Source organism: Mus caroli, unplaced genomic scaffold (assembly GCF_978045245.1).
Source record: "Mus caroli unplaced genomic scaffold, Mus_caroli_1 scaffold_1, whole genome shotgun sequence".
NCBI lineage: Eukaryota > Metazoa > Chordata > Mammalia > Rodentia > Muridae > Mus > Mus caroli.
In genome coordinates, this window is record NW_028227256.1 from 180407338 (window position 1) to 180417265 (window position 9928).

Here is a 9928-nt window from a genome sequence, read left to right on the forward strand (position 1 = left end):
TGCACCTACCAATTGTCTGTCCATCATAGCCGGTCTATGTATGTATGTGTATGTATCTATAATCAATTTATCATCTATCTATGTGTCTGTCTATAATCTTCCTATTATATATCTATAATGTATTTGTATCATCATCTATCTACAATCTATTATTCATATTTCTATCATCTATGATTATCTATGTATCATCTATCCATCACAATCTACTCATCTACCTAATTATCTGTCTATCTATCTATCTATCTATCTATCTATCTATCTATCTATCTATCTATGTATCTATGTATAAATCATTCATCTACCATCTCTCTATCTATCAATCAATTATAGTCTGTCAATTATCTACCATTATCTATCATCTATCATAATATATCTGTCTACAGTCTATCACAGTCTACCTATTATCTATCATTTATCATCTCTCACTCACTGTCTCTATCATTTATCTACCATTTATCTATCTGTTATCTCTTACGCTCTTTCTATCATCTACCATCTACCTATAATCTGTCTACCTCTACTTTTAACATGTACACAGGAATCTGCCCCTAAGAACCCTTCGTTTTGTGTTTGTCCCTGCTGGCAGAGGCTTGGGGCCTGTGGTAGGCTGAGTAACAGCTTCCTGAAGATGACCACACCCTAATTTCCCAAAGCTGCACTGTGGTACTTTGTAGGGTAAAAAGGAGGCCAGGAAGTGAAGGGATACGAGGCAGAGGCAGTCCATAAACCACTGTATGCAGTCAGTGTCTAAACCACAGTATGCAGTTAGTGTCTAAACACAGACGATGGCAAGTGCATGAACTCCTGCATGCAGGGGAGCTCTGGATGTAATCTAGTGAGGTTGACTGGGACCCTTCAGCTCTTGAGTCACTCCATTTGTCACTGCATCCATAAGAAAGTCATGCAGCAGGAGGGTGCCACTCCGTATGGAGCCTGGGAGGCGGAACCGTAACCTTCCCTATGCCCTGGGGTTTGGTTCTCGGGCACATCACTCAGGACATGGCTGTGGAGCAAGTTCTCAGCGAAGGGAGTGGAAAGAAGATTTCTTTGTGGGATGCTGGTGTGACCTTTGGGGTCCACTGTTACAAATAGCCAAAGATGGATGAGTCTGTCCAGTGTCTGATGTCTGGCAAGTTTAGGATTATCACTCCCCTCTGGATCCCTCTACATCTTATTATTTTCTGTCTTAAAGGTTTCAATTTGCACATGTTAATTATACACCAGACTTTTATTGTTGCATGTTCATGCATGCATATAGTGTGTTTTGATTGTGTGACACTATGACTACCCTCTCTGGTCTTCCCTCACTCTGCAGATCCCCTATTTCCCCATTAGTCCTCCTTCCTTCACAACTCTTCCCCTCTCTTTGGGGAGAACAAGTCACTATAATTAACATTACTATCAGCAACAAGGATGTAAGATAACTTATTGGCGCATGGGCATCTCTCCAATGGCTACACCACTGAAGAAGTGTTTCGCCCTCAACTACCACTGATTGCCTGCAGATCCTCAGGGTTGGGCCTCCCTCATCCATGACAGAAGGTTTAGAGACCCAATCTCTTATAACCTGTTTTAAAGAAAACATTTTAGCAACATTTTATCAATTCTTTGACAAATTGACCACATTTACTCCCCTCCCCCAACTTCTCTCACTACCACCCTCTCCATCCCTTCCCACCCAACATTGAGATTTTTCTTTTTTCCTCCATTGAGTCTAGTCTATGTTGCCCAGCTAGTCTTGGGTGGGGGTCTCTCCTGGTGTGTTGTCAATCTCCCAGGGTCATATCATTTGAAAAGACGGACTCTTTCTCTCCCTGAAGCCATCAAAGAGCGATTGCTCCTCAGTTTACGGGAGGGAGTTATGTCCACCCCACCCCCACCCCTGGGATCTTCTCTGGTTGGATTGGCACAGGTCTCGGGCATATTGTCACAACTGTTTTGAGTTTGTTGTGGGGTATTCACCAGAGAAGACTGTTCAGACATGGGTTTAAGACAAAAGAAAGTCTTCATTAGCTAGTCAGCTGGATAATTTGGAAGCCCCGAGCATTTCTCAGGGTGAGCTTTTAAGCATAAAAGACAAGTCTTGAGTTGACACACTTCAGTTAACGAGAAAAGTTAGCCAGAAGCAGAATTACAGAAGCCAAAAGGCAAGGTTAGCATGTTTAAAGACTTTTCTAGAATTGTGGACTTTGGTTGATTGGGTCTTTAGTTTTAGTTTTGGCAGGTGGCACTGTCTGTGTGCTGAGTTTTACAGCCTGGTTGGTGCTTCCGAATAGAGTCAGTTGTGCTAAGGTCTAGGGGTTCTGTTATAAGTTCCTATGTACATCTGCCCTGTTGTGTCTAGAAAGCGCTGTCTCCTGGATGCTATTGGCCACCTCTGGTGTTTACACTGCTCTGTGCCCTTTACCACTTATATTTATGGCGTCCTTTTGGCTGGGGTTCCAGGCTCCAGGCCTCTGCTATGTTTCTCAGGCAGATCTTCTCCTAGCAGATTTCTCAGAGTGGATTTTAAAAGGCCTCAGTGAGAGGTGATCAGGCCCAGAAGCAGCCTGCAAATGACTCTCCTGGTGCAAAGCAGAACTTGCTCTGGAATGTGCCGAGAGCGGGTTTGTGAGTGAAACCCCTTTCTCCTGGACCACTGCGTTTGCTCTGGAACGCGCTGGGACTGGCTCAGAAGACAACAGCAGGCATGGAAAGATACTTTGGGGGACGGTTTCAGACATTATGTTCTTTTCCACCTTGCGGTTGTGTGGGCCAGGTGGGCCTCTCAGGGCAGAGCAGATGTCAATGACCCCTGAGGCTGGGGATGGCCACCAGGTGGAATAAAGACAATGATGACAATGATGACAACTCCCTTATCAAGGGATTCCCATTTCTGTTTCTGGATGTGATGGTCAGAAGGCAGCTGTCAGAGCCTTGACTGCAAGAGGAATGTGACCTCCTCTGTGGTGGTGTGGTCACGTGTTCCATTTTGTACTGCCATCATGCAGGTAAATTCCCATGACCTCTAGCTGTGCTTAGAGGGATTATATACGTTTGCTGCATCTGCTTTTACATCAACGCTACTCCTCTTACTAAGATAAGAAGTCTCCTCTTTAGGTTAAAGTCCTTTCTAGCCTGCTCCATGTTCTCAGGACAGTCCCCTTCCCTCTCAACTCTCTGTGGTTTTAAACCTCAATGTTTAATCTTTGAGACTATTTTCTTTTCTTCATGAGAACATGCCGGGTCACCTGCGGCTGCATGCTGAAGTTCTGGTTCTGGTTCCCGTTTTTCTTGGTTCTTCAAGTCCTGGACTCACAGCACCATAGGCAGGCAGATGCTGGAATTGAGTGTCAGGGAACAGACGACACAGATCGTTCTCCACCGGGATTAGTGGGTGAAGGTGGCTGTGCTGTGACTTGGGGCCATTGCCCTCTCTCTCATGGACTGCTGACCCTATGTGCTGGGAACTATTTGCCATTCTGATCCTTTGTATCTAGTGACCAAGGAGGAGGACAATGGCCTAGCGCTTGTTCCCTGTTTGGGAATCATGGACTGCTGCTCTTGGGTGTCCAAGACCCACCCTGGGCTCTTACATCTGCTCAGCTCTGAGCAGTGGAGGCTGACTCACTCTTTTTGCAGGTTATCTTGGAAAACGTTTCTCTTGACAAATGCTGTGGTTTGCATGTGATATGGATGACTTCCAGGCTGAAAGTCCTGCTTTGTAATCCCTGCTGCAAGACATTAAGAAGCCAAGACCTTCATCTGCTGTGGTGTTTAGAGGTAAGACCACAGAAGTGGTTGGGATGAAGTGAGAGGGCTGGGAATGACGCCATGATTGAGGCCCAGTGGCTTTAAAAGGAGAGAGGAGGTACATGTGTGAACTCTAACACACACACACACACACACACACGCACATGCACACATACACGTATATGTACACACACACACACACACACACTTGAGCTTTCAAGAGAAGCCATACAAGGTGGGTCCTCCAGGCTTTACCCCGTGAACCCGAACAGGCTTTTCCTCCATAATGTTAGCCTCAGGTATTTTGTAATAGTAATGAAAATGGTCTTGTATAATAAATTTCAAACTTATAGAAGAATATACCAAGCCCCCCTTCTAATTGCTTAAACTTTTTGTAAGTTTCTTCTTTGTTCTACTGTGTAGATCTATCTACTGCATCTCTACTGTCTATTTATTTACTTACTATTATACGCATATCATAAACACTTATCATTGCTATCGGCACATGTGTGCGTTTGTGTGTCCTTGTTTCTACAACACCTGAGAGTCAGTTGCAGACATTAGGGAGTTGCTCCCTATTACAGACAGGATATTTAACACTGATATATTGCTATCATCTAACCCATAGTTTATATTTTCATTTCATTAGTTAATTTACAGCTGTAGTAATTCCCTGACAGATGCCCCACACAGGCGCATGGACTGCATTCAGATGATAAATCACTCGAGTCTTTAAGCCAGAGTGATTTCTCTGCTTATTCATTGTTTCTTGTAACCCTGGCATTTTTTTTTTTTTAAAAACACGGGTTATGCTTGGTGCAATGCCTTCTGCTGGCATTGCATTCTCTGCTCTACGAACAAAATTGATTTTTTTTTTTTTTTTTGGCAATAACATCACAGGAGCAGTGTGTTCATTGTAGGACATTGCTTTAAGGAGACATGCAACATTGATTTGTTTAATTTCTGGTGATGTTAATTTTGATCACCTAGGCAGGGCAGGGACTGTCATTTCCTGCAGTACTAAGTTATTTGCCCCTGGGTAATCAATCAGTATTGGCTGGGACGTATTTGACACCACATGCTTTCCCTCTTCAAACTTTCACCTACCAAATTTTATAACAGGGTCCTAAGACCTGAGCACAACTGACTCCATGGTGGAAGCACCATGTCTCAGCATAGCAGAGACAGCAGCATGTGTCAAAACAAAACCAAAGGCCGAATCCATCAAATCTCCACAGTGATGGAACATCTCTAAACATACTAACCTTGCTTTGTTTTATCTTTTTTTCTTCTGAAATCCTTGTTCTGTTGACTGATGTATGTTAATCCAGGACATGGTTTTTGTGCTCAAAAGCTCACCCTGAGAAAGGTTCAACACCCAGTGTAGTCACCAGTCAGCTAATACACTTTCTTTTGGTTTAAACCTATGTCCAAGTATTCTTCTCAAGACCAATGTGGTGGTTTGAATATGCTTGGCCCAGAGAGTGGCACTATTAGGTATAGGTATGGCCTTGTTGGAATAGGTGTGGCCTTGTTAGAGGAAGTGTCACTGGGGGGTGGGTGGGCTTTGAGACTCTTCTTCCAGCTGCCTGAGAATGCTGAGTTTGCCTTTGGATGCTGCCCTGTTTCCCACCTGGATGATAACTGACTGAACCTCAGAAACTGTAAGCCAGCCCCAATTAAATGTTGTCATTATAAGAGCTGCCTTGGTCATGATGTCTCTTCACAGCAATGGAAGCTCTAGCCAAGACAGCCAACGACAGCCTTTATCAGTATTTCTTGTCTGAACCCACCATTGTTATGATTGTTACGAAATAGTGTTTTACATTCTCAATGATGTCCTCTTCCTTGGCTGGTTGGCCTTTCATGGTTATAGAGAACTTTCCCTCTGGCTGCTTATGTAGATAAGGAGACGTGGAGTCTCACCTTACTCATGGCGTAGAGTGTATTAATATTAGTGTATTAAATTTATTTATTTCAATGTTCACCTTGACCCTGAATTTGCCAGGGTTTGTCCTTTCAAGCCACCTCCTCTGCCCTCCTGTCACGCCCTCATCTGTTACAGTGAACAAAAGTATATTCTAGATTCTTCTCACACATGTTCGGTTGCCTGCTCTGGAATGAACTGTTTCTTAAGGAGCCATGGTCTCTTTCATGAAGAACCCTAGATCTGAGCACTCTAGCACTTTAACAGGTAGATTAAAAAAACAAAAAACAAAAAACAAAAAAAAAAAAAACAGTACAGATGCAAATAGTTTCTACAGGTTAAAAAGAAAAATAACGAAAATGGAAGCAAAAGCTTCCCACCCCCTGGAAAAAGAAAAAAAACAAATTTAGAAATTCCCAGATCTTCCTAGTTTTCTTGCTCTTCGTGGTGTCAACCAGTTTGTGCCTCTTTGAGCCAGCTTCATCAGCTGGATAAAGTTCTCTCATTCACTAAGCAAATCATAAAAAATTAGGTACATAAGAGGGATATTCACTATGATGGGGCCTCCTTCTCTACCCTCACGCACATCGGGGCTGGCCTCAAGTTGCGGGTGGTCCCAGGATCTTGACTGGGGACCCCTCACCTCCTCCACAATGAGAGAGGCCACGGCTGTAGCTCCCTCTGCTCCTGCTCTCATTGGAGCAAGGGGCTGGAGAGGACCAGCTAGCAAGGAGAAGACTGTGAAAGGCCAATGAAAAGATGGAGTGGAGAAGCAGCTGCAGAAGGCTAATGAGGCTTTCTCACCACACACTGCCTCCTGCTGGCTGCTGGAGAGTCTGACAGAGCACAATTGTGAAGCAGAGGAAGATCTAGCATGTTAATGGGTTTCAACAAAGATGGCAAGAAGTCCCACCAAAGTGCAGGACATCAACGGAAGGAGGCCTTTGACACCTTTGTCATGGGCAACCTGGTACCCACTGCAGAGTTGGCCAACCTGAACCAGCTCTGAGTAGACAACATTCTGAGCATGGTGACCTGGCAGAACGTTGACTTTTTCCCCTCATGTCAAGGCTCTGTGGGAGGATGAGGATGTAAGTGCGTGCCTGCTGTGAGCTCCTCTGAGAACCAACTGATTGAGCTTGGTGCTTCCTGGACAGGATCAACGTGATCAAGCAGGCCGACTATGCGCCAAGCCACCAGGACCTGCTTTGCTGCAGCATCCTGATCTCTGGAATCTTGGAAACCAAGTTCCAGGTGGGCAAAGTCAACGCACACGCATTTGAAGTGGTTGGTCTTGCTGTGAATGCCGTATGTGAATCCACTGCTTCAGGGGTGTGATACCCATCATCTTTGTGGTGGCCAGCAGCAGCTACAACATGGTCATCAGGGAGAATGATCACCCCATGGCCTGCAGGAGCCCCTGAACCTCTTCAAGAGCATCTCAGGAACCCACACTCTGTCTCTGTGATTCTTTTCTGCTTGCTGAGAAAGTCCTCGCTAGGAAAGCAAAGACTGAGGACAACTTTCCAGAGTTCAGCCTCCACACTCCTCCTGAGGATGCAACTCCCAAATCTCGAGAGGACCTACATGCGACCAGGGTTAGCTCCTTCATCCGGGATGAGTTTCTCATAATCAGGACTGCTATGGAGAAAGGCACCACTACTGTTCCCCGCACCTTACCTGCGCACTGGACACTGAGAAGTTCTCTGCATCGTCAAAGATGGCCGTGACATCATCCAGTGCAAGTGGCTCTAAAAAGAGAACACCTACATTTAGTTCAGCCTTAAGCATAATTAATTAAGAGTGAAATGTAATGGTACAACCAGTTGATCACCCACCATGATTAACAGTACAATCTTTTCTCTCTCCACCCCCACAGTGATTCCAATGCCCGCTTTTCCTTCAGCTTGCTTAGATGTTCCAAATTTAGTAAACTTAAGGCAGCCTATGGAAGAAAATGAAATAGGCCACAAAAGTGCCCTCCCGCCCTCCCACTTTCTCTTTTCTTTTCTTTTCTTTTCTTTTCTTTTCTTTTCTTTTCTTTTCTTTTCTTTTCTTTTCTTTTCTTTTCTTTTCTCTCCTCTCCTCTCCTCTCCTCTCCTCTCCTCTCCTCTCCTCTCCTCTCCTCTCCTCTCCTCTCCTCTCCTCTCCTCTCCTCTCCTCTCCTCTCCTCTCTCTCTTTTTCTTTCTTTCTTTCTTTCTTTCTTTCTTTCTTTCTTTCTTTCTTTCTTTCTTTCTGGTTTTACGGGACAGGGTTTCTCTGTGTAGCCCTGGCTGTCCTGGAACTCACTCTGTAGACCAGGCTGGCCTTGAACTCAGAGATCTGCCTGCTTCTGCCTCCCGAGTGCTGGGATTAAAGGCGTGTGCCACCACACCCGGCCCCACTTTCTATAAATAAAATAAAAGCAGCAACAAATAGTCATAAAGAAGTAAGTGCAATAAATGAAACAAAATTCAAAATGAAATAAAATTTGTGTTGTGCAGCATTAAAAAATTCAAAAACAAAATTAAATGTAAGCAAAAAAATTAGGTACATAAATCCATGCTCATTTTTATGCTTATCAGAGTGAATAAATAAAATACCATTTAGTCATTAAAAAATTACACTTTACTACATGAGCTAAAATAGTCTATAATTCAAAATGAACACCTCACGAATTATTTTCACTTTTCTTTCAGTCTCGTTAGTTCCCTTCTCTAACAAGAAATGTGTCTTCTAACCCTCTTGATTTAGTTATTTATTTGATCCAAGAATACATAGAAAGTAGTTTTAGTGTTACTAACCCATATGATTATGAAAAGGGAAGAAATATTAAGTGGTGTTCAATCCTGGTCACAGTGTGGGAAGGCACTGGGGATCACACCCAGGGGCTTGTCCATTCTGTGGTCAACGTCTCTTTGGTTGATTTTTTTCCTCTTCCCTGTCTGATAATTTCTTTCTCCCATCCAAGTGCTGACCAGGTCTGAACTTGCTTAGCTTCTGAGATAGTGTGGAGATTGGACCAATTCAGGGTGGCATGGCTCTAGATGTACCTTCTAATCTTAACTTTATGTTTGGGAAAAACTGTCTTGATTTATTCTCCTACTGTTAGCTAGAAGATTCTTAACCATGGAGTTATTTTCACATACAGACAAGGCCTTAAAAAAAAAAAAAGAGTAAATTGTGTTTCCATCAGTTCTGAGGATTTACTGACAATGATGAGTGCCTGGCCTTTGCTGTTCTCCAAAGGACACATTAGTGGTTACGCCCTGTGGAAAATGACTGGATTGGCACACTTTAATTATCATCATATTACATTCTTCTCTTTAGAATTCTGAGAAGTTGATGCTTCTCCAGAGGATCCCAGATAATAAGCAACAATCCCGGTTCTCTAGAGCTGAGCCATCCAGAGTCAGTTTTACTCGGGAGGCTGCATGGTGTCTCCAGGAGTCTTCAGTGTTGTGTGTGGTGTTAGCATACTCCTGGGGTAAGGGGATTTTGGGGGGGGGGGGTTGAGACAGGGTTTCTCTGTATAGCCCTGGCTGTCCTGGAACTCACTTTGTAGAGCAGGCTGGCCTCGAACTCAGAAATCTGTCTGCCTCTGCCTCCCGAGTGCTGGGATTGAAGGCGTGCACCACCATGCCCGGCGGGTAAGGGGATTTTTAATGTCTTGTATCAACTGTAACAAGTTTTAGTCTTTATAACTGTGTTGTGTTCTTTGCTCTCAGGTTAAATAGCTAAGCTGTATGATTTACATTCTTGCCAGGAATAGAACTTAACAGAATCTAAGTGGGCACAATCTGGTGCTTGTCTTTAGGTCTCTGTACCAATCCAATCACTTCCTCCCTCTTAATGGTATTCAATCCTGCATTCTACCTTCCCTGGGACGTTGCTTCGCACATTTAAAAACCCTTTCTAGAACTACCTGATTCCATTCATGCTAAGGTTTATGTAAGAGCGAATAGGCAAGGGTTCCTCGTCTCTTCTGGACATGTTTGAAATAGCCCACTTAATATACGAGTACCCCAGGGTTATAGTTAATTAATAATACAATGTTTACAATTTTGTACAAAACGAAAACGTGGCCATCTTCAAGCCCCCTAAAATGCCATTAACATCACGAAAATAAACCAGATGTGGTGGCTCACATATTCAGGCGACTTGAGGCGGGAGGATCCTGAGTTCAAGGTAAAGAGGACAGAAGTAACTGCAGAGCTGTTTGGTTTGCAGGGTGTTTACCAAGGATTGGGTAGGAAGGGAAGGAAGAAGTCAAATGTGTCATAGTTGTG

General features: G+C 43.9%; 1 pseudogene; it reads left to right on the plus strand.

Annotated features, from left to right (window-relative positions):
• Positions 1–2806: 2806 nt before the first annotated feature.
• Positions 2807–7460, plus strand: LOC147006290 (guanine nucleotide-binding protein G(s) subunit alpha pseudogene; annotated as a pseudogene).
• Positions 7461–9928: the final 2468 nt, after the last annotated feature.